Here is a 26,190-nt window from a genome sequence, read left to right as displayed (position 1 = left end):
CAGGCCGACCTTCTGGTGAGTCCCCTAACCCCTAGACCCCCCTAACCCCCAGGCCGAGACCCTAACCCCTAATGAGCTGGAGGCCCAGACCGACCTTCTGGTGAGCCATAGACCCTATCCCCTAGACCTAACCCCTAGACCCTAACTGGAGGCCCAGGCCGACCCTAACCCCTACCCTAACCCCTAATGAGCTGGAGGCCCAGGCCGACCTTCTGGTGAGTCCCCTAACCCCCTTCTGGTAGACCCTAACCCCTAACCCTAACCCCTAGAGCTGGAGGCCCAGGCCGACCTTCTGGTGAGTCCCCCCCTAGACCCTAACCCCTGACCCTAACCCCTAACGAGCTGGAGGCCCAGGCCGACCTTCTGGTGAGTCCCCTAACCCCTAGACCCAAACCCCTAACTGGAGGCCCAGGCAGACCTTCTGGTGAGTCCCCTAACCCCTAGACCCTAACCCCAATGAGCTGGAGGCCCAGGCCGACCTTCTGGTGAGTCTCCTAACCCTAGACCCTAACCCCTAATGAGCTGGAGGCCCAGGCAGACCTTCTGGTGAGTCCCCTAACCCTAACCCCTAGACCCTAACCCTAACCCCTAGACCCCCCTAACCCCTAAACCCCTAGACCCTAACCCCTAATGAGCTGGAGGCCCAGGCCGACCTTCTGGTGAGTCCCCTAACCCCTAGACCCTAACCCCTAGACCCTAACCCCTAACGAGCTGGAGGCCCAGGCCGACCTTCTGGTGAGTCTCCTAACCCCCCCTAGACCCTAACCCCCTAACCCCTAATGAGCTGGAGGCCCAGGCAGACCTTCTGGTGAGTCCCTAACCCCTAGACCCTAACCCCTAACCCCTAGCTGGAGGCCCAGGCCGACCTTCTGGTGAGTCCCCCCTAACCCCCCCTAGACCCTAACCCCTGGAGGCCCAGACCCCCCCTAGACCTAACCCCTAATGAGCTGGAGGCCCAGGCCGACCTTCTGGTGAGTCTCCTAACCCCTAGACCCTAACCCCTAACCCCTAGACCCTAACCCCTAATGAGCTGGAGGCCCAGGCCGACCTTCTGGTGAGTCCCCTAACCCCTAGACCTAACCCCTAACGAGTTGGAGGCCCAGGCCGACCTTCTGGTGAGTCTCCTAACCCCCAGACCCTAACCCCTAATGAGCTGGAGGCCCAGGCAGACCTTCTGGTGAGTCCCCTAGACCCTAGACCCTAACCCCTAATGAGCTGGAGGCCCAGGCAGACCTTCTTGTGAGTCCCCAGATCCTAACCCCTAGACCCTAACCCCTAGACCCTAACCCCTAGACCCTAACCCCTAATGAGCTGGAGGCCCAGGCCAACCTTCTGGTGAGTCTCCTAACCCCTAGACCCTAACCCCTAACGAGCTGGAGGCCCAGGCAGACCTTCTGGTGAGTCCCCTAACCCCTAGACCCTAACCCCTAACCCCTAGACCCTAATCCCTAATGAGCTGGAGGCCCAGGCAGACCTTCTGGTGAGTCTCCTAACCCCTAGACCCTAACCCCTAATAAGCTGGAGGCCCAGGCCAACCTTCTGGTGAGTCTCCTAACCCCTAGGCCCTAACCCCTAACGAGCTGGAGGCCCAGGCAGACCTTCTGGTGAGTCCCCTAGACCCTAACCCCTGGACCCTAACCCCTAATGAGCTGGAGGCCCAGGCCAACCTTCTGGTGAGTCCCCTAACCGCTAGACCCTAACCCCTAATGAGCTGGAGGCCCAGGCCAACCTTCTTGTGAGTCCCCTAACCCCTAGACCCTAACCCCTAACGAGCTGGAGGCCCAGGCAGACCTTCTGGTGAGTCCCCTAGACCCTAATCCCTAACGAGCTGGAGGCCCAGGCTGACCTTCTCGTGAGTCCCCTAACCCCTAGACCCTAACCCCTAACGAGCTGGAGGCCCAGGCAGACCTTCTCGTGAGTCCCCTAGATCCTACCCCCTAGACCCTAACCCCTGGACCCTAACCCCTAGACCTTACCCCTAGATATAGATATAGACCCTGTAACATGATATAGACCCTGTAACATGATATAGGCCTCCAAATGAATATTGATATGGTGAGGCTAAATGCTAATGCTACGTCCTGTGTGTGAATATTGAGAGGGGGAGGCTGAATGCTAATGCTACGTCTTGTGTGTGAATATTGATATGGTGAGGCTAAATGCTAATGCTACGTCCTGTGTGTGAATATGGATACGGTGAGGCTAAATGCTAATGCTACGTCCTGTGTGTGAATATTGATATGGTGAGGCTAAATGCTAATGCTACGTCCTGTGTGTGAATATGGATATGGTGAGGCTAAATGCTAATGCTACGTCCTGTGTATTAATATGGATATGGTGAGGCTAAATGCTAATGCTACGTCCTGTGTGTTAATATGGATATGGTGAGGCTAAATGCTAATGCTACGTCCTGTGTGTTAATATGGATATGGTGAGGCTAAATGCTAATGCTACGTCCTGTGTGTTAATATGGATATGGTGAGGCTAAATGCTAAATGCTACGTCCCGTGTGTTTGTGTGTAGCCGCGGGGAGCTCTAGAGAATGCTTTGAAGGGTCATGCCAGCAGCATACGACAGATCCACAGAGAACAGGTCGTCCCTATGGAGCAGGCCATGGTAAACCCACACACCCCGACGCACACTCACATACACACAATATAAGTACTCATTTACACGCTAAATGGACTTTACCAAACGTACTCAGTCATGTGTGCATACACACCCGAAGGATCATGACACACACACACACACACCATACTCACATATACACACTCACATACACACACACACTTACTCACATACACATGTACTCACATATACACACTCACTCACATATACACACTCACACAAACTCACACACACACACACATACACACACACACACACACACACACACATACACACACACACACACACACATACACTCACACACACACACACACACACACACACACACACACACACACACACACACACACACACACACACACACACACACACACACACACACACACACACACACACACACACACACACACACACACACACACACACACACACACACACACACATATACACACACACACATATACACACTCACTCACATATACACACTCAAATGTAAACAGTCTTTCTCCCAATTACCTGGTAAGAGACAGCTTGACTGATTTATGTTCTTCCTCAACGTTCCTACTGTTCTCTCTCTCTCTCTCTCTCTCTCTCTCTCTCTCTCTCTCTCTCTCTCTCTCTCTCTCTCTCTCTCTCTCTCTCTCTCTCTCTCTCTCTCTCTCTCTCTCTCTCTCTCTCTCTCCTCTCTCTCTGTCTCTCTCTCTCTCTCTCTCTCTCCCTCTCTCTCTCATTTCTTCTCTCCCTCCCTCGGCTTCTCTCCTTGTCTTTCTTTCTCACTAATATTCACATATAAATGGTGGCCCAGAAATTTGTCCGAGCACGGGTAAGCTTGGTGTCTGTGTGTAGTTTGTGTATATTTCTACACAGAGGTTCAGAAACGACCCCTTGACTTTGTTGTTGTGTTGCAGCCTGAATTTAAAATGGATTTTAACATTTAGATGTTGTATCAGTGGCCTATACACAATAGCCCATAATATCGAAGTGGAATAATGTTGTTGTTTTTTCAAAATGTTTACAAAAGTAATTAAAAAATGAAAAGCTGAAACGTCTTGAGTCGATAAGTATTCAACCCTTTTGTTGTTCTGGCCTTAATAAGTTCAGGCCTTAGTAAGTTCAGGTTGCATAGACCCACTCTGTGTACAATAATAGTGTTTAACATGGTTTTTGAATGACTACCTCATCTCTGTACCCCACACATACAATTACACTATATATACAAAAGTATGTGGACACCCTGTCAAACTAGTGGATTTGGCTATTTCAACCCGTTGCTGACAGGTGTATAAAATTGCGCACCCAACCATGCATAGACGAAAACTGTCAGTAGAATGTGTATTATTGTGAAGTGGAAACGTCTAGGAGCAACAACGACTAAGCCGAAAAGTGGTAGGCCACACAAGCTCACAGAACGGAACAGCAGAGTGCTGAACAACGCCACTCCACTACCGAGATCCACACTGCCACTGGAGGCAACGTCAGCACAACAGCTGTTCCTCGGGAGCTTCATGAAATGTGTTTCCATGGCCGAGCAGCAGCACACAAGCCTAAGATCACCATGCGCCATGCCAAGCGTCGTCTGGAGTGGTGTAAAGTTCAAGGTCCTTGGACTCTGGAGCAGTGGAAACACGTTCTCTGGAGTGATGAATCACGCTTCAACATCTGGCAGTTTGACGGACGAATCTGGGTTTGGCGGATGCCAGGAGAACGCTACCTGCCCCAATGCATAGTGCCAACTGTAAAGTTTGGTGGAGGAGAAATAATGGTCTGGGGCTGGTTTTCATGGTTCGGGCCCCTCAGTTCCAGTGAAGGGAAATCTTAAAGCTACAGCATACAATGAAATTCTAGATGATTCTGTTCTCCCAACTTTGTGGTAACAGTTTGGGGAAGGACCTTTCCTGTTTCAGCATGACAATGCTCCAGTGCACAAAGTGAGGTCCATACAGAAATGGTTTGCCGAGATCGGTGTGGAAGAACTTGACTGGCTTGCACAATGCCCTGACCTCAACCCCATCGAGCAAATTTGGGATGAATTGGAACCCCGACTGTGACCCAGGCCGAATCGCCCAATCTCACTAACGCTCTTGTGGCCGAATGGAAGCAAGTCCCCGCAGCAATGTTCCAACATCTAGTGGAAAGCCTTCCCAGAAGAGTGGACGCTGTTATAGCAGCAATGTTCCAACATCTAGTGGAAAGCCTTCCCAGAAGAGTGGAGGCTGTTATAGCAGCAATGTTCCTACATCTAGTGGAAAGCCTTCCCAGAAGAGTGGAGGCTGTTACAACAGCAATGTTACAACATCTAGTGGAAAGCCTTCCCAGAAGAGTGGAAGCTGTTTTAACAGCAATGTTCCAACATCTAGTGGAAAGCCTTCCCAGAAGAGTGGAGGCTGTTATAGCAGCAAAGTAATACTGAAAACATGCATCCTGTTTGCAACAAGGCACTAAAGTAATACTGAAAACATGCATCCTGTTTGCAACAAGGCACTAAAGTAATACTGAAAACATGCATCCTGTTTGCAACAAGGCACTAAAGTAATACTGAAAACATGCATCCTGTTTGCAACAAGGCACTAAAGTAATACTGAAAACATGCATCCTGTTGGCAACAAGGCACTAAAGTAATACTGAAAACATGTGGAAAGCAAATAACTTTTTGTCGTGAATACAAAGTGTTGTTTGCAACAAATACTAAAGTACACTACTGAGAATTGCTCTGCATACTTTTGCAAGCATAGTGGTGGCTGCATCATGTTATGGGTATGCTTGTAATTTACATTTACATTTACATTTAAGTCATTTAGCAGACGCTCTTATCCAGAGCACTAAAATTGGTGCATTCACCTGTTATGACATCCAGTAGAACAGTCACTTTACAATAGTGCATCTAAATCTTAAAAGGGGGTAAAGGATTACTTATCCTATCCTGGATAACAAGGAGTTTTTCAGGATAAAGGAGAAACAGAATGGAGCTAAGAACAGGCAAAAATCCTAGAGGAAAACCTGGTTCAGTCTGTTTTCCACCAGACACTGGGAGATTAAAACCTGCAGCAGGACAATAACCTAAAACACAAGGCCAATCTACACTGGAGTTGCAACACCAGGAAGACAGTGAATGTTCCTGAGTGGAATAGTTACACTCTTGAATTAAATCTACCTGAACATCTGTGGAAAGATCCTGGACACTAAAGTAATATTTTCAAAACATAGTGGTGGCTGCATCATGTTATGATGTTATGAAAAAAGTGTCTCAAGGCCAAGACTGTTAAATAGCCACACACTAACTGAGAATTGCTGCTCATACTTTCATTGACACTGGTGGCAGCCATTTTAATAATGGGAATTGATGGAAATGATTTAAATTTACATTTAAGTCATTTATCACTAGCCACTTAAACAATGCTACCTTATATAATGTTACATTCACATTATTCATCTCATATGCATATGTATATACTGTACTCTAAATCTTAAACTGCACCTTATGAGAAGGAACACATGTATCATCCTAGCCATTTAACTATGCCACTTTTTTACTTTGTCTAAACACTCATCTCATATGTAAATACTGTAAAACCATCTACTGTATGCTGCTCTGTACCATCACTCATTCATTCATCCTTTCACATGACAATATCCTAAAACACTGTGTAAATCTACAGTGGAGTTTTTTTTGGAATTGTTAGTTAGAATTGTTGGTTATCACTGCATTGTCGGAACTAGAAGCACAAGCTTTGACTTAAACTAGCATTAACATCTGTGGAACCATGTATGTGACAAATAAAATTTGATTTGATTTGATTTGATTTGATTTGCTTGTAATTGTTAACGATGAGGGAGTTTTTCAGGATAAAAGCCTGAACATCTGTGGAAAGATCCTGGAAATGGTTGTCAAGCAACGATCAACAACCAATGAGCTTGAAGAATATTTTAAAGAACAATGGGCAAACGTTGCACAATCCAGGTGTAGAAAGAGTTTAGAGACTTACCCAGAAAGACTCCCAGCTGTAATCACTCTTAGAGACTCACCCAGAAAGACTCCCAGCTGTAATCACTCTTAGAGACTCACCCAGAAAGACTCCCAGCTGTAATCACTCTTAGAGACTCACCCAGAAAGACTCCCAGCTGTAATCACTCTTAGAGACTTACCCAGAAAGACTCCCAGCTGTGATCACTCTTAGAGACTTACCCAGAAAGACTCTCAGCTGTAATCACTCTTAGAGACTTACCCAGAAAGACTCCCAGCTGTGATCACTCTTAGAGACTTACCCATAAAGACCCCCAGCTGTAATCACTCTTAGAGACTTACCCATAAAGACTCCCAGCTGTGATCACTCTTAGAGACTTACCCATAAAGACTCCCAGCTGTGATCACTCTTAGAGACTTACCCAGAAAGACTCCCAGCTGTAATCTCTCTTAGAGACTTACCCAGAAAGACTCCCAGCTGTGATCACTCTTAGAGACTTACCCAGAAAGACTCCCAGCTGTAATCACTCTTAGAGACTTACCCAGAAAGACTCCCAGCTGTAATCACTCTTAGAGACTTACCCAGAAAGACTCCCAGCTGTAATCACTCTTAGAGACTTACCCAGAAAGACTCCCAGCTGTGATCACTCTTAGAGACTCACCCAGAAAGACTCCCAGCTGTGATCACTCTTAGAGACTTACCCAGAAAGACTCCCAGCTGTAATCACTCTTAGAGACTTACCCAGAAAGACTCCCAGCTGTAATCACTCTTAGAGACTTACCCAGAAAGACTCCCAGCTGTAATCACTCTTCGAGACTCAACCAGAAAACTGTAATCACTGCCAGAGGTGCTTCTACTAAGTATTGACTCAGGGGTGTGAATACTAATGTACATTAGATATTTCTGTATTTCATTTTCAATAAATGTTCTAACATTTCTCAAAACATGTTTTCAATGTGTCATTATGGGGTTTTGTGTATCGATGGGTGAGAATAAAACATCTAGTAAATCCATTTTGAATTTAAATTGTAAGACAACTAAATGTGAAATAAGTCAAGGGGTGTACTTTCTGTGTGTGTGTATATACCAGTCAAGGGGTGTACTTTCTGTGTGTGTGTATACCAGTCAAGGGGTGTACTTTCTGTGTGTATATACCAGTCAAGGGGTGTACTTTCTGTGTGTATATACCAGTCAAGGGGTGTACTTTCTGTGTGTGTATATACCAGTCAAGGGGTGTACTTTCTGTGTGTGTGTATACCAGTCAAGGGGTGTACTTTCTGTGTGTGTATATACCAGTCAAGGGGTGTACTTTCTGTGTGTGTATATACCAGTCAAGGGGTGTACTTTCTGTGTGTGTGTATACCAGTCAAGGGGTGTACTTTCTGTGTGTATATACCAGTCAAGGGGTGTACTTTCTGTGTGTATATATACCAGTCAAGGGGTGTACTTTCTGTGTGTATATATACCAGTCAAGGGGTGTACTTTCTGTGTGTGTATATATACCAGTCAAGGGGTGTACTTTCTGTGTGTGTATATATACCAGTCAAGGGGTGTACTTTCTGTGTGTGTATATACCAGTCAAGGGGTGTACTTTCTGTGTGTGTATATATACCAGTCAAGGGGTGTACTTTCTGTGTGTGTATATATACCAGTCAAGGGGTGTACTTTCTGTGTGTATATATACCAGTCAAGGGGTGTACTTTCTGTGTGTGTATATATACCAGTCAAGGGGTGTACTTTCTGTGTGTGTATATATACCAGTCAAGGGGTGTACTTTCTGTGTGTGTATATACCAGTCAAGGGGTGTACTTTCTGTGTGTGTATATATACCAGTCAAGGGGTGTACTTTCTGTGTGTGTATATATACCAGTCAAGGGGTGTACTTTCTGTGTGTGTATATACCAGTCAAGGGGTGTACTTTCTGTGTGTATATATACCAGTCAAGGGGTGTACTTTCTGTGTGTGTATATATACCAGTCAAGGGGTGTACTTTCTGTGTGTGTGTATACCAGTCAATGGGTGTACTTTCTGTGTGTGTGTATATATACCAGTCAAGGGGTGTACTTTCTGTGTGTATATATATACCAGTCAAGGGGTGTACTTTCTGTGTGTGTATATATACCAGTCAAGGGGTGTACTTTCTGTGTGTGTATATATACCAGTCAAGGGGTGTACTTTCTGTGTGTGTGTATATACCAGTCAAGGGGTGTACTTTCTGTGTGTGTATATACCAGTCAAGGGGTGTACTTTCTGTGTGTGTATATATACCTGTCAAGGGGTGTACTTTCTGTGTGTGTGTATACCAGTCAAGGGGTGTACTTTCTGTGTGTGTATACCAGTCAAGGGGTGTACTTTCTGTGTGTGTATATATATACCAGTCAAGGGGTGTACTTTCTGTGTGTGTATACCAGTCAAGGGGTGTACTTTCTGTGTGTGTGTATATACCAGTCAAGGGGTGTACTTTCTGTGTGTGTATATACCAGTCAAGGGGTGTACTTTCTGTGTGTGTATATACCAGTCAAGGGGTGTACTTTCTGTGTGTGTGTATATACCAGTCAAGGGGTGTACTTTCTGTGTGTGTATATACAGTCAAGGGGTGTACTTTCTGTGTGTGTATATATATACCAGTCAAGGGGTGTACTTTCTGTGTGTGTATATACAGTCAAGGGGTGTACTTTCTGTGTGTATATATACCAGTCAAGGGGTGTACTTTCTGTGTGTGTATATACCAGTCAAGGGGTGTACTTTCTGTGTGTGTATATACCAGTCAAGGGGTGTACTTTCTGTGTGTGTATACCAGTCAAGGGGTGTACTTTCTGTGTGTGTATACCAGTCAAGGGGTGTACTTTCTGTGTGTGTGTATATACCAGTCAAGGGGTGTACTTTCTGTGTGTGTATATATACCAGTCAAGGGGTGTACTTTCTGTGTGTGTGTATACCAGTCAAGGGGTGTACTTTCTGTGTGTGTATATATACCAGTCAAGGGGTGTACTTTCTGTGTGTGTATACCAGTCAAGGGGTGTACTTTCTGTGTGTGTATATATATACCAGTCAAGGGGTGTACTTTCTGTGTGTATATACCAGTCAAGGGGTGTACTTTCTGTGTGTATATACCAGTCAAGGGGTGTACTTTCTGTGTGTGTATACCAGTCAAGGGGTGTACTTTCTGTGTGTGTATATACCAGTCAAGGGGTCTTTCTGTGTGTGTATATACAGTCAAGGGTGTACTTTCTGTGTGTGTATATATATACCAGTCAAGGGGTGTACTTTCTGTGTGTGTATATATACCAGTCAAGGGGTGTACTTTCTGTGTGTGTATACCAGTCAAGGGGTGTACTTTCTGTGTGTGTATATATATACCAGTCAAGGGGTGTACTTTCTGTGTGTGTGTATATACCAGTCAAGGGGTGTACTTTCTGTGTGTGTATATACCAGTCAAGGGGTGTACTTTCTGTGTGTGTGTATACCAGTCAAGGGGTGTACTTTCTGTGTGTGTGTATATACCAGTCAAGGGGTGTACTTTCTGTGTGTGTATATACAGTCAAGGGGTGTACTTTCTGTGTGTGTATATATATACCAGTCAAGGGGTGTACTTTCTGTGTGTGTTGTAATACTCTGTGGTACTCGGTGTGTGTTGTTATACTCTGTGGTACTCGGTGTGTGTTGTAATACTCTGTGATACTCGGTGTGTATTGTAATACTCTGTGGTACTCTGTGTGTGTTGTAATACTCTGTGGTACTCTGTGTGTGTTGTGATACTCTGTGGTACTCGGTGTGTGTTGTAATACTCTGTGATACTCGGTGTGTGTTGTACTACTCTGTGGTACTCGGTGTCCAGATTCAGTAACTAGACCTATCTGAAACACGGCCCTCTTCAGTAACTAGACCTATCTGAAACACGGCCCATTTCAGTAACTAGACCTATCTGAAACACGGCCCATTTCAGTAACTAGACCTATCTGAAACACGGCCCATTTCAGTAACTAGACCTATCTGAAACACGGCCCATTTCAGTAACTAGACCCATCTGAAACATGGCCCTCTACAGTAACTAGACCCATCTGAAACATGGCCCTCTTCAGTAACTAGACCCATCTGAAACATGGCCCTCTTCAGTAACTAGACCCATCTGAAACATGGCCAGATTCAGCGTCTAGACCTATCTGAAACATGGCCCTCTACAGTAACTAGACCCATCTGAAACATGGCCCTCTTCAGTAACTAGACCTATCTGAAACATGGCCCTCTACAGTAACTAGACCCATCTGAAACATGGCCCTCTACAGTAACTAGACCCATCTGAAACATGGCCCTCTTCAGTAACTAGACCCATCTGAAACATGGCCCTCTACAGTAACTAGACCCATCTGAAACATGGCCCTCTTCAGTAACTAGACCCATCTGAAACATGGCCCTCTTCAGTAACTAGACCCATCTGAAACATGGCCCTCTTCAGTAACTAGACCCATCTGAAACATGGCCCTCTACAGTAACTAGACCCATCTGAAACATGGCCCTCTACAGTAACTAGACCCATCTGAAACATGGCCCTCTTCAGTAACTAGACCCATCTGAAACATGGCCCTCTACAGTAACTAGACCCATCTGAAACATGGCCCTCTTCAGTAACTAGACCCATCTGAAACATGGCCCTCTACAGTAACTAGGCCTATCTGAAACATGGCCAGATTCAGCGTCTAGACCTATCTGAAACATGGCCCTCTTCAGTAACTAGACCTATCTGAAACATGGCCCTCTTCAGTAACTAGACCTATCTGAAACATGGCCCTCTTCAGTAACTAGACCTATCTGAAACATGGCCCTCTTCAGTAACTAGACCCAACTGAAACATGGCCCTCTTCAGTAACTAGACCTATCTGAAACATGGCCCCCTCCTCTCTTTCAGAGCACCCTCAGCCAGAGCATCCGGCTACTGCAGAGGACAGCTGAGGAACTACCTGTGAGGACACACACACACACACACACACACACACTCACTCACACTCACACTCACACTCACACACACTCACACGCAAGCACACACACACACGCAAGCACACTCACACTCACACGCAAGCACACACACACACACACACACACACACACACACACACACACACACACACACACACACACACACACACACACACACACACACACACACACACACACACACACACACACACACACACACACACACACACACACACACACAACTCACCTGTCTCTCTCAGGTGAAGGTGACTAACGTCCTTAGTGCCATCGACGAAGCAGAGTACCTCATCACAAACAACGCTTCACGCGTGGTTAAACAGGTAAACGCACTACGGACGGACGGACAGACAGACAGAGAGACAGACACACACAACGCTTCACGCGTGGTTAAACAGGTAAACGCACTACGGACGGACGGACAGACAGACAGAGACACACACAACGCTTCACGCGTGGTTAAACAGGTAAACGCACTACGGACGGACGGACAGACAGACAGAGACACACACAACGCTTCACGCGTGGTTTACTACGGACGGACGGACAGACAGACAGACAGAGAGACAGACAGACAGACAGAGAGACACGCTTCACGCGTGGTTAAACAGGTAAACGCACTACGGACGGACGGACAGACAGACAGAGAGACAGACAAACAGAAACACACGGACGGACGGACAGACAGACAGAGAGACAGACAGACACACACAACGCTTCACGCGTGGTTAAACAGGTAAACGCACTACGGACGGACGGACAGACAGACAGAGAGACACACACACAACGCTTCACGCGTGGTTAAACAGGTAAACGCACTACGGACAGACAGACAGACAGGCAGACAGGCAGACAGACAGACAGACAGACAGACAGACAGACAGACAGACAGACAGACAGACAGACAGACAGACAGACAGACAGACAGACAGACAGACAGACAGACAGACAGACAGACACTCTAAACAACCTCTCGTTGTCCTGCAGGAGAGAGATGTCTACATGCAGAGCCTGGTTGGATACTTCAGACAGTACACAGACTGGGTCAAAAACTCTGTAAGTTATCAAGTTAGAGTTATATACTGCCGTTCTGAAGTTCAGGGGTCACTAGAAGGCGGTGGAACACAAGACTGATGGTTATCAAGTTAGAGTTATATACTGCCGTTCTGAAGTTATCAAGTTTAGAGTTATATACTGCCGTTCTGAAGTTCAGGGGTCACTAGAAGGCAGTGGAACACAGGACTGATGGTTATCAAGTTAGAGTTATATACTGCCGTTCTGAAGTTCAGGGGTCACTAGAAGGCAGTGGAACACAGGACTGATGGTTATCAAGTTAGAGTTATATACTGCCGTTCTGAAGTTCAGGGGTCACTAGAAGGCGGTGGAACACAGGACTGATGGTTATCAAGTTAGAGTTATATACTGCCGTTCTGAAGTTCAGGGGTCACTAGAAGGCAGTGGAACACAGGACTGATGGTTATCAAGTTAGAGTTATATACTGCCGTTCTGAAGTTCAGGGGTCACTAGAAGTGGAACACAGGACTGATGGTTATCAGGGGTCACAGGACTGAGGTTAAGGCTGCCGTTCTGAAGGAACACAGGACTGATGGTTATCAAGTTAGAGTTATATACTGCCGTTCTGAAGTTCAGGGGTCACTAGAAGGCAGTGGAACACAGGACTGATGGTTATCAAGTTAGAGTTATATACTGCCGTTCTGAAGTTCAGGGGTCACTAGAAGGCGGTGGAACACAGGACTGATGGTTATCAAGTTAGAGTTATATACTGCAGGACTGATGGTTATCAAGTTAGAGTTATATACTGCCGTTCTGAAGTTCAGGGGTCACTAGAAGGCAGTGGAACACAGGACTGATGGTTATCAAGTTAGAGTTATATACTGCCGTTCTGAAGTTCAGGGGTCACTAGAAGGCAGTGGAACACAGGACTGATGGTTATCAAGTTAGAGTTATATACTGCCGTTCTGAAGTTCAGGGGTCACTAGAAGGCAGTGGAACACAGGACTGATGGTTATCAAGTTAGAGTTATATACTGCCGTTCTGAAGTTCAGGGGTCACTAGAAGGCGGTGGAACACAGGACTGATGGTTATCAAGTTAGAGTTATATACTGCCGTTCTGAAGTTCAGGGGTCACTAGAAGGCGGTGGAACACAGGACTGATGGTTGCTGATAATGGGCCTCTGTACGCCAATGTAGATATTCCATTAAACATCAGCCGTTTCCAGCTACAATAGTCATTTACAACATTAACAATGTCTACACTGTATTTCTGATCAATTTAATGGACAAAAAAATGTGCTTTTCTTTCAAAAACAAGGATGTTTCTAAGTGACCCCAAACTTTTGAATGCTAGTGTGTATATATATATATATACATTTAAACTCAGTTTTTCAGAATTCCTGACATTTAATCCTAGTAAAAATTCCCTGGTTTAGGTCAGTTAGGATCACCACTTTATTTTAAGAATGTAAAATGTCAGAAGAATAGTAGAGAGAATAGAAAATGTGTGGGCAGAACTGAAAAAGCGTGTTTGAGCAAGGAGGTCTACAAACCTGACTCAGTTACACCAGCTCTGTCAGGAGGCCTACAAACCTGACTCAGTTACACCAGCTCTGTCAGGAAGAATGGGCCAAAATTCACCCAACTTATTGTGGGAAGCTTGTGGAAGGCTACCCAAAACATTTGACCCAAATTAAACAATTTAAAGGCAATGCTACCAAATACTGATTGAGTGCATGTAAACTTCTGAACCACTGGGAATGTGATGAAAGAAAATAAATGCTGAAATAAATAATTATCTCTAATATTATTCTGTACACTATTGTTCTGTTTAGCTAGATCTGTACCTCTCCTCCATAATGTAATGTATCCTAGCTGACAGGGGAGGTGTCTCAGTGTCAGCCCATCAGTAACCTCTCCTCCATAATGTATCCTAGCTGACAGGGGAGGTGTCTCAGTGTCAGCCCATCAGTAACCTCTCCTCCATAATGTAATGTGTCCTAGCTGACAGGGGAGGTGTCTCAGTGTCAGCCCATCAGTAACCTCTCCTCCATAATGTATCCTAGCTGACAGGGGAGGTGTCTCAGTGTCAGCCCATCAGTAACCTCTCCTCCATAATGTATCCTAGCTGACAGGGGAGGTGTCTCAGTGTCAGCCCATCAGTAACCTCTCCTCCATAATGTATCCTAGCTGACAGGGGAGGTGTCTCAGTGTCAGCCCATCAGTAACCTCTCCTCCATAATGTATCCTAGCTGACAGGGGAGGTGTCTCAGTGTCAGCCCATCAGTAACCTCTCCTCCATAATGTATCCTAGCTGACAGGGGAGGTGTCTCAGTGTCAGCCCATCAGTAACCTCTCCTCCATAATGTATCCTAGCTGACAGGGGAGGTGTCTCAGTGTCAGCCCATCAGTAACCTCTCCTCCATAATGTATCCTAGCTGACAGGGGAGGTGTCTCAGTGTCAGCCCATCAGTAACCTCTCCTCCATAATGTATCCTAGCTGAAGGGGGAGGTGTCTCAGTGTCAGCCCATCAGTAACCTCTCCTCCATAATGTATCCTAGCTGACAGGGGAGGTGTCTCAGTGTCAGCCCATCAGTAACCTCTCCTCCATAATGTATCCTAGCTGACAGGGGAGGTGTCTCAGTGTCAGCCCATCAGTAACCTCTCCTCCATAATGTATCCTAGCTGACAGGGGAGAGTCTCAGTGTCAGCCCATCAGTAACCTCTCCTCCATAATGTATCCTAGCTGACAGGGGAGGTGTCTCAGTGTAAGCCCATCAGTAACCTCATTGACTCCATGGAGATCGTTGCCTGCAGCTTCATAGTCGACTCAGTGGTAAGATACACAGGAGCTGTCGGTGTGTGTCTGTGTGTGTCAGTGTGTGCTGTTTGTGTGTGCTGTGTGTGTGTGTGTGTCGGTGTTTGTCTGTGTGTGTTTGTCGGTATGTGCTGTGTGTGTTTGTCGGTATGTGCTGTGTGTCAGTATGTGCTGTGTGTGTTTGTCGGTATGTGCTGTGTGTGTTTGTCGGTATGTGCTGTGTGTCGGTATATGCTGTGTGTGTTTGTCAGTATGTGCTGTGTCTGTGTGTCGGTATGTGCTGTGTGTCGGTATGTGCTGTGTGTCGGTATGTGCTGTGTGTCGGTATGTGCTGTGTGTCGGTATGTGCTGTGTGTGTTTGTCGGTATGTGCTGTGTGTGTTTGTCGGTGTTTGTGTGTGTGTCGGGATGTGCTGTGTGTGTTTGTCGGTATGTGCTGTGTGTGTTTGTTGGTATGTGCTGTGTGTGTGTGTGTCGGTGTTTGTGTGTGTTAGTCGGTATGTGCTGTGTGTGTTTGTCAGTATGTGCTGTGTGTCGGTATGTGCTGTGTGTCGGTATGTGCTGTGTGTGTTTGTCGGTATGTGCTGTGTGTGTTTGTCGGTATGTGATGTGTGTGTGTGTGTGTCAATATGTGCTGTGTGTGTTTGTCGGTATGTGCTGTGTGTGTGTGTGTTGGTATGTGCTGTGTGTCAGTATGTGCTGTGTGTGTTTGTCGGTATGTGCTGTGTGTGTTTGTGTATGTGTCGGTGTGTGTGTGTGTGTTGGTATGTGCTGTGTGTCGGTGTGTGCTGTGTGTCGTGGGTGTGTCGGTGTGTGTGTGTGAGGTTATGTCTCTGTGTGTGTTGTTCTGGTTCGGTCTGAGTTAATGTTATATATCTGTGTGTTGTAGAATACGTTCTGGTTCGGTCTGGGTTAATGTTATATATCTCTGTGTTCTAGAACACGTTCTGGTTCGGTCTGGGTGGTTGCTGTGTGTTCCTGGTTCCCAGCATCATCCTGTCAGTCAAACTGGCCAAGTACTACAGGAGGATGGATACGGAGGATGTGTTTGAAGAGTAGGTACACACACACACACACACACACACACACACACACACACACACACACACACACACACACACACACACACACACACACACACACACACACACACACACACACACACACACACACACACACACACACACACACACACACACACACACACACACGCAGGTATAAAGAGACACACACTCCTCTAGTGGCTATTTTCTAGTCTTGAAAACGCCGATCCAGCAGTGACTAGGATCTGGTTTCAAGTGACCACAAAGGGAAAACAACGGTGGGTTCTCTTCATGACAGACAACTCTCCCAACAAATCACGAGGCAGACAACTCTCCCAACAAATCACGAGGCAGACACGACAGACAACTCTCCCAACAAATCACGACGCAGACAACTCTCCCAACAAATCACGACGCAGACACGACAGACAAACTGCCAAACCTACCGGTGTACCTATCCATGGGATAATCGATCCCTGCGTAGTGGCAGTTGCCACTGGACCCCACCACAACAGGTGAATGATCACCACAAATCAAGGTTGCTTGGACCAATGGGGAGCCACAAGAGTCAACAGCAAGCCCCTGAGGCGCACCCTCTCCAACGACGGCTGAATCAGCTTCACAGGAGGAAATGTGTAAAGGAGGATCCGAGGCCAGTGAAGTGCTCGACTCCCTCATCGAGGAAAAACAGACGACAATGCAAGTTGTGTAATGTGATGTCTAAAGATCTATGTCGGCCCTGCTGAAGATTTCCCTTATCTGGGAGTGGAGGCTAATCTGCACCCAAATCGAGGCAACCGGGGACATGTGTTTCCCGAAGTGAAAGCATGTGCACACTGCTCCCAGCAATAGGGAGCGATCCAAGTTGAGGAGGTAGTCTCTCCCCGTCCCCGTTGATGCACGCCACCACTGGCCCGACCAAAGCAGGGGAAAGCGCCTTAGTGTCAGATATACCGGTAGGATCTCTGGGTAATTGATATGCAGTGCGATCCACACCAATGTCGATACCCCCAGAATCGGTTGCCTTTCTCACAGCGCACCCCACCCTCAGGGGAATGTGTCTGTTGTGATCTGTTGTGATCCATGGGAGGCCCCTGACAATAGCAGAGGGTCCCAGCACTGGTTCATGGCCCATAGACCTGACACCCAAAGTGACCGGCTTAGGCTGCGAAATGCATCCAGGTGAGTGGTTAGCACTCAGCGCTGGAAGGGCCACATGAACAATAGCCCAAGGGGAACAACTTACATCACAGAAGCCATTGTCCCCAGTAGAAGTAGGGAGTAGGCACGGGCAACAACGCCCTTTGTGACATAACCGAAGTTTGGCTGAGCAGAGCCGGAACTCAGACACCCTCTGTGGGGATAGAAAAGCATGATATGCAAGTGAGTCTAGATCAGGACCTACAAACAGAATGCGCTGATGTGGAGTCAGACAGGTAACCTTTCTGGTTTCTTTGGAAGACTAGAGACTGAATACAGGACAGTAGAATGGATGTGTGTTACATTTCTTGCTCCCTCGACGACTCCGGAGGCGGCTTGTGAGCATTTTGAGTTTGTAGACTCTGAGGTGCTTTCTGAGGGCACATAGGTCTCGAATGGGACGTAAAGTCCTCTCCCTTTTCGGAACCAGGAAATACCGGCTGCACCAGCCATCTTGGATCTGCAACGGATTGCCTGCTTCTGGAGACGGGAGGATATTTCCTCCCTCAAAACAGGTGCTGAAGCCTCGGGAATAGTCGGCCTGATGAGGCTGCAGAAGCGCGGAAAGACGAACAACAAGTTGTAGCCTGTACCCCGACATCACTGTTCACGTAACCTAACTTAGCAGGCATAAAAAAGAGAAGCCAGAAACTAGGTCCCCTACATACTGGTTTTGACGAGAAGAAAAATAACTGTCGGGGAGGTTCTGTTCTGTTCAACCAATCTAGTAAATGAGTGTCACCTTGGAGTGATGCCTTGTTAATGTCCAAAAGCAGAAGTCACGTCATAGTCGCTCTCTCCATTTCCCCTGAAAAGCCGGAACATCTGGCTGTTGGGGACCCTGCAGAGGCTACTATTCGTATGATCCAGGGCGACACTGTGCATGCCCGCCATTGGTCAGAGCAGACAGCGAGCCTCCCATGACTCTGAAGGGGTGGGACACCACTTTGTGGACTGGGAGAGATTGGAATTGGAAAAATAACCACCACTCTTGTGAGTCCGAACATGGAGAAGCGACCCTTTTCATTGAACTCACATGCAGGAGACACACGTTTTGAAACCCGTGAACATTGCGGAACTCAAGGTTGAAGAAGCTGTATTGTGCCATGGTTTGCCTAAAGCCCGGCCCACTCTGGGTACCAAGGCTCAGTGATCAGTGACGTACCCTGATTGGCCACTTGGGGGTACTGTTGTCACAACGAGCCTCACTCGGTTAAGGCGGTAAGACGGTAACCGGCCGGCACCCAGCACCGGTAGAGATAACAATACATCAGCCTCAACTGTCAGTAAGAGTGTCCATGATTAAGTCTTTTAATGAAGAGATTGAGATAAGTGTTTGATGAGTGTTTGTTGCAGCTCGTTCCAGTAGCTAGCTGCAGTGAACTGAAAAGACGAGTGACCCAGGGAAAAGAGGCAAGCGGTGGGGCTTACCCACCGAGCCTGGCCGCCCTCTGTCTTCAAGTAGCCACCCGTAACCGGCAACAGAGCGTACAGGAGCCGGGCAGCACAGACCTCAGGCAGACATACCGCAACTATGACTCAGCCAAGGTACGAGCACCCAGGAGAGGAAGTCAGTATCAGAAACACCAAGGCCCCTCAAGAATGCTACAGGATTGTCAAGAGATCCTGTGCCGTGGAGTTTGGGAACAGCCGGGGACTGATACCATCTCCTAGTCCACTGCTTCTGATACCGTCTTCTAGTCCACTGCTACTGATACAGTCTCCCAGTCCCAGTCCACTTCTACTGATAACGTCCCCTAGTCTCCTAGTCTCCCAGTCCCCTAGTCTCCCAGTCCCCAGTCCCCTAGTCTCCTAGTCTCCCAGTCTCCTAGTCTCCCAGTCTCCTAGTCCCCTAGTCCCACACAAACTGATTAGAGCACCACGAAGCATCTCTTCTGTCCTTCTCTTTCTGTCATTGGTCTCTCTTTTATTCTTTCTCTCCTTCTCTACCTCTCTCCTCCTCTCCTCTCTCCTCCCCTCTTCTCTCCTCCCCTCTCGTCTCTCCCTCCTCCTCTCCTCTCTCCTCCTCTCCTCTCCTCTCCTCCCCTCTTCTCTCCTCCCCTCTCTCCCCTCCTCTCTCCTCCTCTCCTCTCTCCTCCCCTCTTCTCTCCTCCCCTCTTCTCTCCTCCTCTCCTCTCTCCTCCCCTCTTCTCTCCTCCTCTCCTCTCTCCTCCCCTCTTCTCTCCTCCCCTCTCGTCTCTCCCTCCTCCTCTCCTCTCTCCCTCCTCTCCTCTCCTCTCCTCCCCCTCTTCTCTCCTCCCCTCTCTCCCCTCCTCTCTCTCTCCTCTCCTCTCTCTCCCCCTCTCTCCTCCTCTCCTCCTCTCCTCTCTCCCCTCCTCTCTCCTCTCTCCTCCTCCTCTCTCTCCCTCCTCCCTCCTCTCTCCTCCCCTCCTCTCTCCTCCCCTCTTCTCTCCTCCTCTCCTCTCCTCCCCTCCTCTCTCCTCCCCTCTTCTCTCCTCCCCTCTTCTCTCCTCCTCTCTCTCCCCTCCTCCTCTCTCCCTCCCTCACTCCTTGTGTATGTGTATGATGCTGTTAATAAATGTTCTGTTCTCTTCCTAAGGGGCCAAGAAAACTGGTAGAAAAACAAAGGTGGGAAAGAGAACAAAACAACAACAACAACCCAAGAAGACAGAACTCTGCTGATCTCCGCCCCACAACAACCTGATTGGATAAGGACTTTAGCTGCCAGCCAATTACAGTAGCCCAAATGATGCCCTGTACGTTCCATCGCCCAATCACATCACTAGTTCTGTCTGACGTCACCGTAGTTTCTGAACATTACACCTGTGTGAACGTGTTGGTGGATAATTTCTATATAGTTGATTTGATATATCAGAGTTATTATAGACAAGTGTTCTGTTTGTTTCTACTCAGCTGGAACCACTGACTCGTCTCAACGACTTGTACATTTTATACGCTTTCAACACCTTTGAAAGTTTTATATATTTTTTAATATAATATGTTAGCATGTTAGCGGACGCTAGCTACCAAAACCATGTTAGCATGTTAGCAGACACTAGATACAAAACCATGTTAGCATGTTAGCAGACACTGGCTACCAAACCATGTTAGCATGTTAGCAGACACTAGCTACCAAACCATGTTAGTATGTTAGCAGACACTAGCTACCAAACCATGTTAGCATGTTAGCTAGCGGACGCTAGCTGCTTGTTGTTTGACAGCTTGTAACCATCGCATTGACTTTGATGTCATATCTGTGATGTCATATCGGTGATGTCAGGACTGTGATGTCACGACTGATGTCACTTCAGGCTCTGAATCTGTGAATAAAGATGACAGTTCGCTGAGTTACGCCGTCTCCACTGTCTTTCGTCCTGCTGTCTGTCTGTCCGTCCATCTATACATCCTCTCACTGTCAAATGCGTTTATTTTCAGCAAACTTAACATGTGTAAATGTTTGTATGAACATAACAAGATTCAACAACTGAGACTTAAACTGAACAAGTTCCACAGACATGTGACTAACAGAAATAATGTAATAATTATAATGTAATAATGCAATAATGTGTCCCTGAACAAAGAGGGGGGGATCAAAATCAAAAGTAACAGTCAGAATCTGGTGTGGCCACCAGCTGCATTATTACTGCAGTGCATCTCCTCCTCAGTGCGTCTCCTCCCCAGTTAGCTAACATAACATCCCTCTGTTATAGCCAGCTAGCTAACAGAGCATTCCTCTATTTGAGCAGGGTGTTTCAGTAGGCTAAACTCGCCAGCTGCATTAGCTAAGTAAGTGAAACTGAAAGTGAAAAAAATGACACTCTGTCTCTCTGTCTCTCTCGCTCTGTCTCTCTCTTGCCTCTCCTTCATTTTTTGAAGAAATACATTTGTTGAAAACTGTTCAACTATTGTCTTTCTCTCTCTTTGAGTCAACTATTCACCACATGTTATGCACTGCAGTGCTAGCTAGCTGTAGCTTGTGCTTTCAGTACTAGATTAATTCTCTGATCCTTTGATTGGGTGGACAACATGTCAGTTCATACTGCAAGAGCTCCGATAGGTTGGAGGACATCCTCCTGAAGTTTTCATAATTACTCTGTAAGTCTATGGAATGGGGGTGAGAACCAAGAGCCTCCTAGGTTTTGTATTGAAGTCAATGTACCAAGAGGAGGACGGAAGATAGATGTCCTCCGGCTACACCATGGTGCTACCCTACAGAGTACTGGTGAGGCTACTGTAGACCTTCATTGCAAAACAGTGTGTTCTAATCAATTGTTTGGTGAAATATGAATATATTTAGTATAGTTTTATCTAAAAAGGATAACTTTTGAAATGTTTAAAAATCTATATTTTTATGAAATTCACTGAGGAGGATGTTCCTCCCCTTCCTCCTTTGAGGAGCCTCCACTGGTTCAAAATATTTGTTGGTCTGATGTGATTAATAAGGAGCATCCAGACACTGCACTTGATGAGTTTATGAAATTGCTTATTCCAATTATTGATAAACATGCACCTGTGGTGTTCCGCAGGGCAGCTCTCTAGGCCCTCTACACTTTTATAATGTTACCATTTGACCTGCCACTGGCAGTAAACAAAGCCTTTTTGTCCATGTATGCTGATGATTCAACCATATACCCATCAGCAACCACACCTGTGGTGTTCCGCAGGGCAGCTCTCTAGGCCCTCTACACTTTTATAATGTTACCATTTGACCTGCCACTGGCAGTAAACAAAGCCCCTGTGTCAATGTATGCTGATGATTCAACCCTATACACGTCAGCAACCACCGCTGTGAAATCACTGCAACCCTAAATTAAGAATTGCACACCGTTTTAGAATGGGTGGCCAGTAATAAACTGGTCATGAACATCTCTAAAACTAAGAGCATTTTGTATTTGATACAAATAATTCCCTAAGACCTCAGTGTAGTGTGAGCGAATCCCTCCCTCTTTTTATCTGTCATTTGATTAAAATGTTGTCTTGATTGATGCACTGTACAGAGGAGACTGCGTGAATCAGGTATCCATGGTCGAATTGCAGCAAAGAAACCACTACTAAAGGACACCAATAATAAGAAGAGACTTGCTTGGGCCAAGAAACACAAGCAATGGACATTAGACTAGTGGAAATCTGTCCTTTGGTCTGAGGAGTTCAAATTTGAGATTTTTTGTTCCAACTGCCATGTCTTTGTGAGACACAGAAAAGGTGAATGGATGATTTCCGCATGTGTGGTTCCCTCCGTGAAGCAAGGAGGAGGAGGTGTTATGGTGTGGGGGTGTGATGGTGTGGGGGTGTGATGGTGTGGGGGTGTGATGGTGTGGGGGTCCCACCGTGAAGCATGGAGGAGGTGTGATGGTGCGGGGGTGCTTTGCTGGTGACACCGTCTGTGATTTATTTAGAATTCAAGGTACACTTAACCAGCATGGCTACCACAGCATTCTGCAGCGATACACCCATCTGGTTTGGCCTTAACCAGCATGGATACCACAGCATTCTGCAGCGATACACCCATCTGGTTTGGCCTTAACCAGCATGGCTACCACAGCATTCTGCAGCGATACACCATCCCATCTGGTTTGGCCTTAACCAGCATGGCTACCACAGCATTCTGCAGCGATACACCCATCTGGTTTGGCCTTAACCAGCATGGCTACCACAGCATTCCACAGCGATACGCCCATCTGGTTTGGGCTAAGTGGGACTATCATTTGTTTTTCAACAGGACAATGACCCAACACACCTCCAGGCTGTGTAAGGGCTATTTGACCAAGAAGGAGAGTGATGGAGTGCTGCATCAGATGACCAGGCCTCCACAATCACCCGACCTCAACCCAATTAAGATGCTTTGGGATGGGTTGGACCGCAGAGTGAAGGAAAAACAGCCAACAAGTGCTCAGCATATGTGGGAACTCCTTCAAGACTGTTGGAAAAGCATTCCTGGTGAAGCTGGTTGAGAGAATGCCAGGAGTGTGCGAAGCTGTCATCAAGGCAAAGGGTGGCTACTTTGAATGATCTAAAATGTATTTGGATTTTTTAAACATTTTATTTGGTTACTTCATGATTCCATATGTGTTGTTTCATAGTTCTGATGTCTTCACTATTATTCTACAATGTAGAATATTATGAAAATAAAGAAAACCCTGGAATGAGGTACATCCTAACTTTTAACTGGTACTTTATATACTATATACACACTGTAGTCAAAGCTTTCCTTATGTTTGGGTCAGTCACAGTGGTCAGGTATTCTGCCACTCTCTGTTTAGGGTCAGTCACAGTGGTCAGGTATTCTGCCACTGTGTCCTCTCTGTTTAGGGTCAGTCACAGTGGTCAGGTATTCTGCCACTGTGTACTCTCTGTTTAGGGTCAGTCACAGTGGTCAGGTATTCTGCCACTGTGTCCTCTCTGTTTAGGGTCAGTCACAGTGGTCAGGTATTCTACCACTGTGTCCTCTCTGTTTAGGGTCAGTCACAGTGGTCAGGTATTCTGCCACTCTCTGTTTAGGGTCAGTCACAGTGGTCAGGTATTCTGCCACTCTCTGTTTAGGGTCAGTCACAGTGGTCAGGTATTCTGCCACTCTCTGTTTAGGGTCAGTCACAGTGGTCAGGTATTCTGCCACTGTGTCCTCTCTGTTTAGGGTCAGTCACAGTGGTCAGGTATTCTGCCACTCTCTGTTTAGGTTCAGTCACAGTGGTCAGGTATTCTGCCACTGTGTACTCTCTGTTTAGGGTCAGTCACAGTGGTCAGGTATTCTGCCACTGTGTCCTCTCTGTTTAGGGTCAGTCACAGTGGTCAGGTATTCTGCCACTCTCTGTTTAGGGTCAGTCACAGTGGTCAGGTATTCTGCCACTGTGTACTCTCTGTTTAGGGTCAGTCACAGTGGTCAGGTATTCTGCCACTGTGTCCTCTCTGTTTAGGGTCAGTCACAGTGGTCAGGTATTCTGCCACTGTGTCCTCTCTGTTTAGGGTCAGTCACAGTGGTCAGGTATTCTGCCACTCTCTGTTTAGGTTCAGTCACAGTGGTCAGGTATTCTGCCACTCTCTGTTTAGGGTCAGTCACAGTGGTCAGGTATTCTGCCACTGTGTCCTCTCTGTTTAGGGTCAGTCACAGTGGTCAGGTATTCTGGCACTTTCTGTTTAGGTTCAGTCACAGTGGTCAGGTATTCTGCCACTGTGTACTCTCTGTTTAGGTTCAGTCACAGTGGTCAGGTATTCTGCCACTGTGTACTCTCTGTTTAGGTTCAGTCACAGTGGCCAGGTATTCTGCCACTGTGTACTCTCTGTTTAGGGTCAGTCACAGTGGTCAGGTATTCTGCCACTCTCTGTTTAGGGTCAGTCACAGTGGTCAGGTATTCTGCCACTCTCTGTTTAGGGTCAGTCACAGTGGTCAGGTATTCTGCCACTCTCTGTTTAGGGTCAGTCACAGTGGTCAGGTATTCTGCCACTCTCTGTTTAGGTTCAGTCACAGTGGTCAGGTATTCTGCCACTCTCTGTTTAGGGCCAGTCACAGTGGTCAGGTATTCTGCCACTCTCTGTTTAGGGCCAGTCACAGTGGTCAGGTATTCTGCCACTGTGTACTCTCTGTTTAGGGTCAACCTGGTATGGTTCTCAATCAGAGGCAGCTGTTTATCGTTGTCCCTGATTGAGAACCATACTTAGGTAGCCTGGTTGTCCCTAATTGAGAACCATACTTAGGGAGCCTGGTTGTCCCTGATTGAGAACCATACTTAGGGAGCCTGGTTGTCCCTGATTGAGAACCATACTTAGGTAGCCTGGTTGTCCCTAATTGAGAACCATACTTAGGTAGCCTGGTTGTCCCTGATTGAGAACCATACTTAGGTAGCCTAGTTGTCCCTGATTGAGAACCATACTTAGGTAGCCTGGTTGTCCCTAATTGAGAACCATATTTAGGTAGCCTGGTTGTCCCTGATTGAGAACCATACTTAGGTAGCCTGGTTGGCCCTGATTGAGAACCATACTTAGGTAGCCTGGTTGTCCCTGATTGAGAACCATACTTAGGTAGCCTGGTTGTTCCTGATTGAGAACCATATTTAGGTAGCCTGGTTTCTCCTTTGAGTTGTGGGTGATTATTTTCTGTTGTGTGTCTGTCACCTTTCAGAACTGTTTCGTTTCTCCTTTGTTATTTTGTTTAGTGTTCTCGGTTTAATAAATATATGATGAACACTTACCACGCTGCACTTTGGTCCTCACCTCATTCCAACGACGATCGTTACACATCCGGACGTGAAAATACTGCCCCCTAGCCCAAAGAGGTTAACCTTTATGGGAAATACTGCCCCCTAGCCCAAAGAGTTTTAACCTCTATGGGAAATACTGCCCCCTAGCCCAAAGAGGTTTAACCTCTATGGGAAATACTGCCCCCTAGCCCAAAGAGTTTTAACCTCTATGGGAAATACTGCCCCCTAGCCCAAAGAGGTTTAACCTCTATGGGAAATACTGCCCCCTAGCCCAAAGAGGTTTAACCTCTATGGGAAATACTGCCCCCTAGCCCAAAGAGTTTGAACCTTTATGGGAAATACTGCCCCCTAGCCCAAAGAGGTTAACCTTTATGGGATTG

At 46.8% G+C, this 26,190-nt stretch overlaps 1 pseudogene; it reads left to right on the top strand.

The window, feature by feature from the left end:
* LOC124020267 overlaps positions 1-20,965 on the top strand; it is an 81,607-nt pseudogene extending 60,642 nt beyond the window's left edge.
* Positions 20,966-26,190: the final 5,225 nt, after the last annotated feature.

This window comes from Oncorhynchus gorbuscha, unplaced genomic scaffold (genome assembly GCF_021184085.1).
Source record: "Oncorhynchus gorbuscha isolate QuinsamMale2020 ecotype Even-year unplaced genomic scaffold, OgorEven_v1.0 Un_scaffold_788, whole genome shotgun sequence".
NCBI lineage: Eukaryota > Metazoa > Chordata > Actinopteri > Salmoniformes > Salmonidae > Oncorhynchus > Oncorhynchus gorbuscha.
Note: the sequence above shows the minus strand (reverse complement) of the source record. Positions and strands in the feature narration are given on the sequence as shown.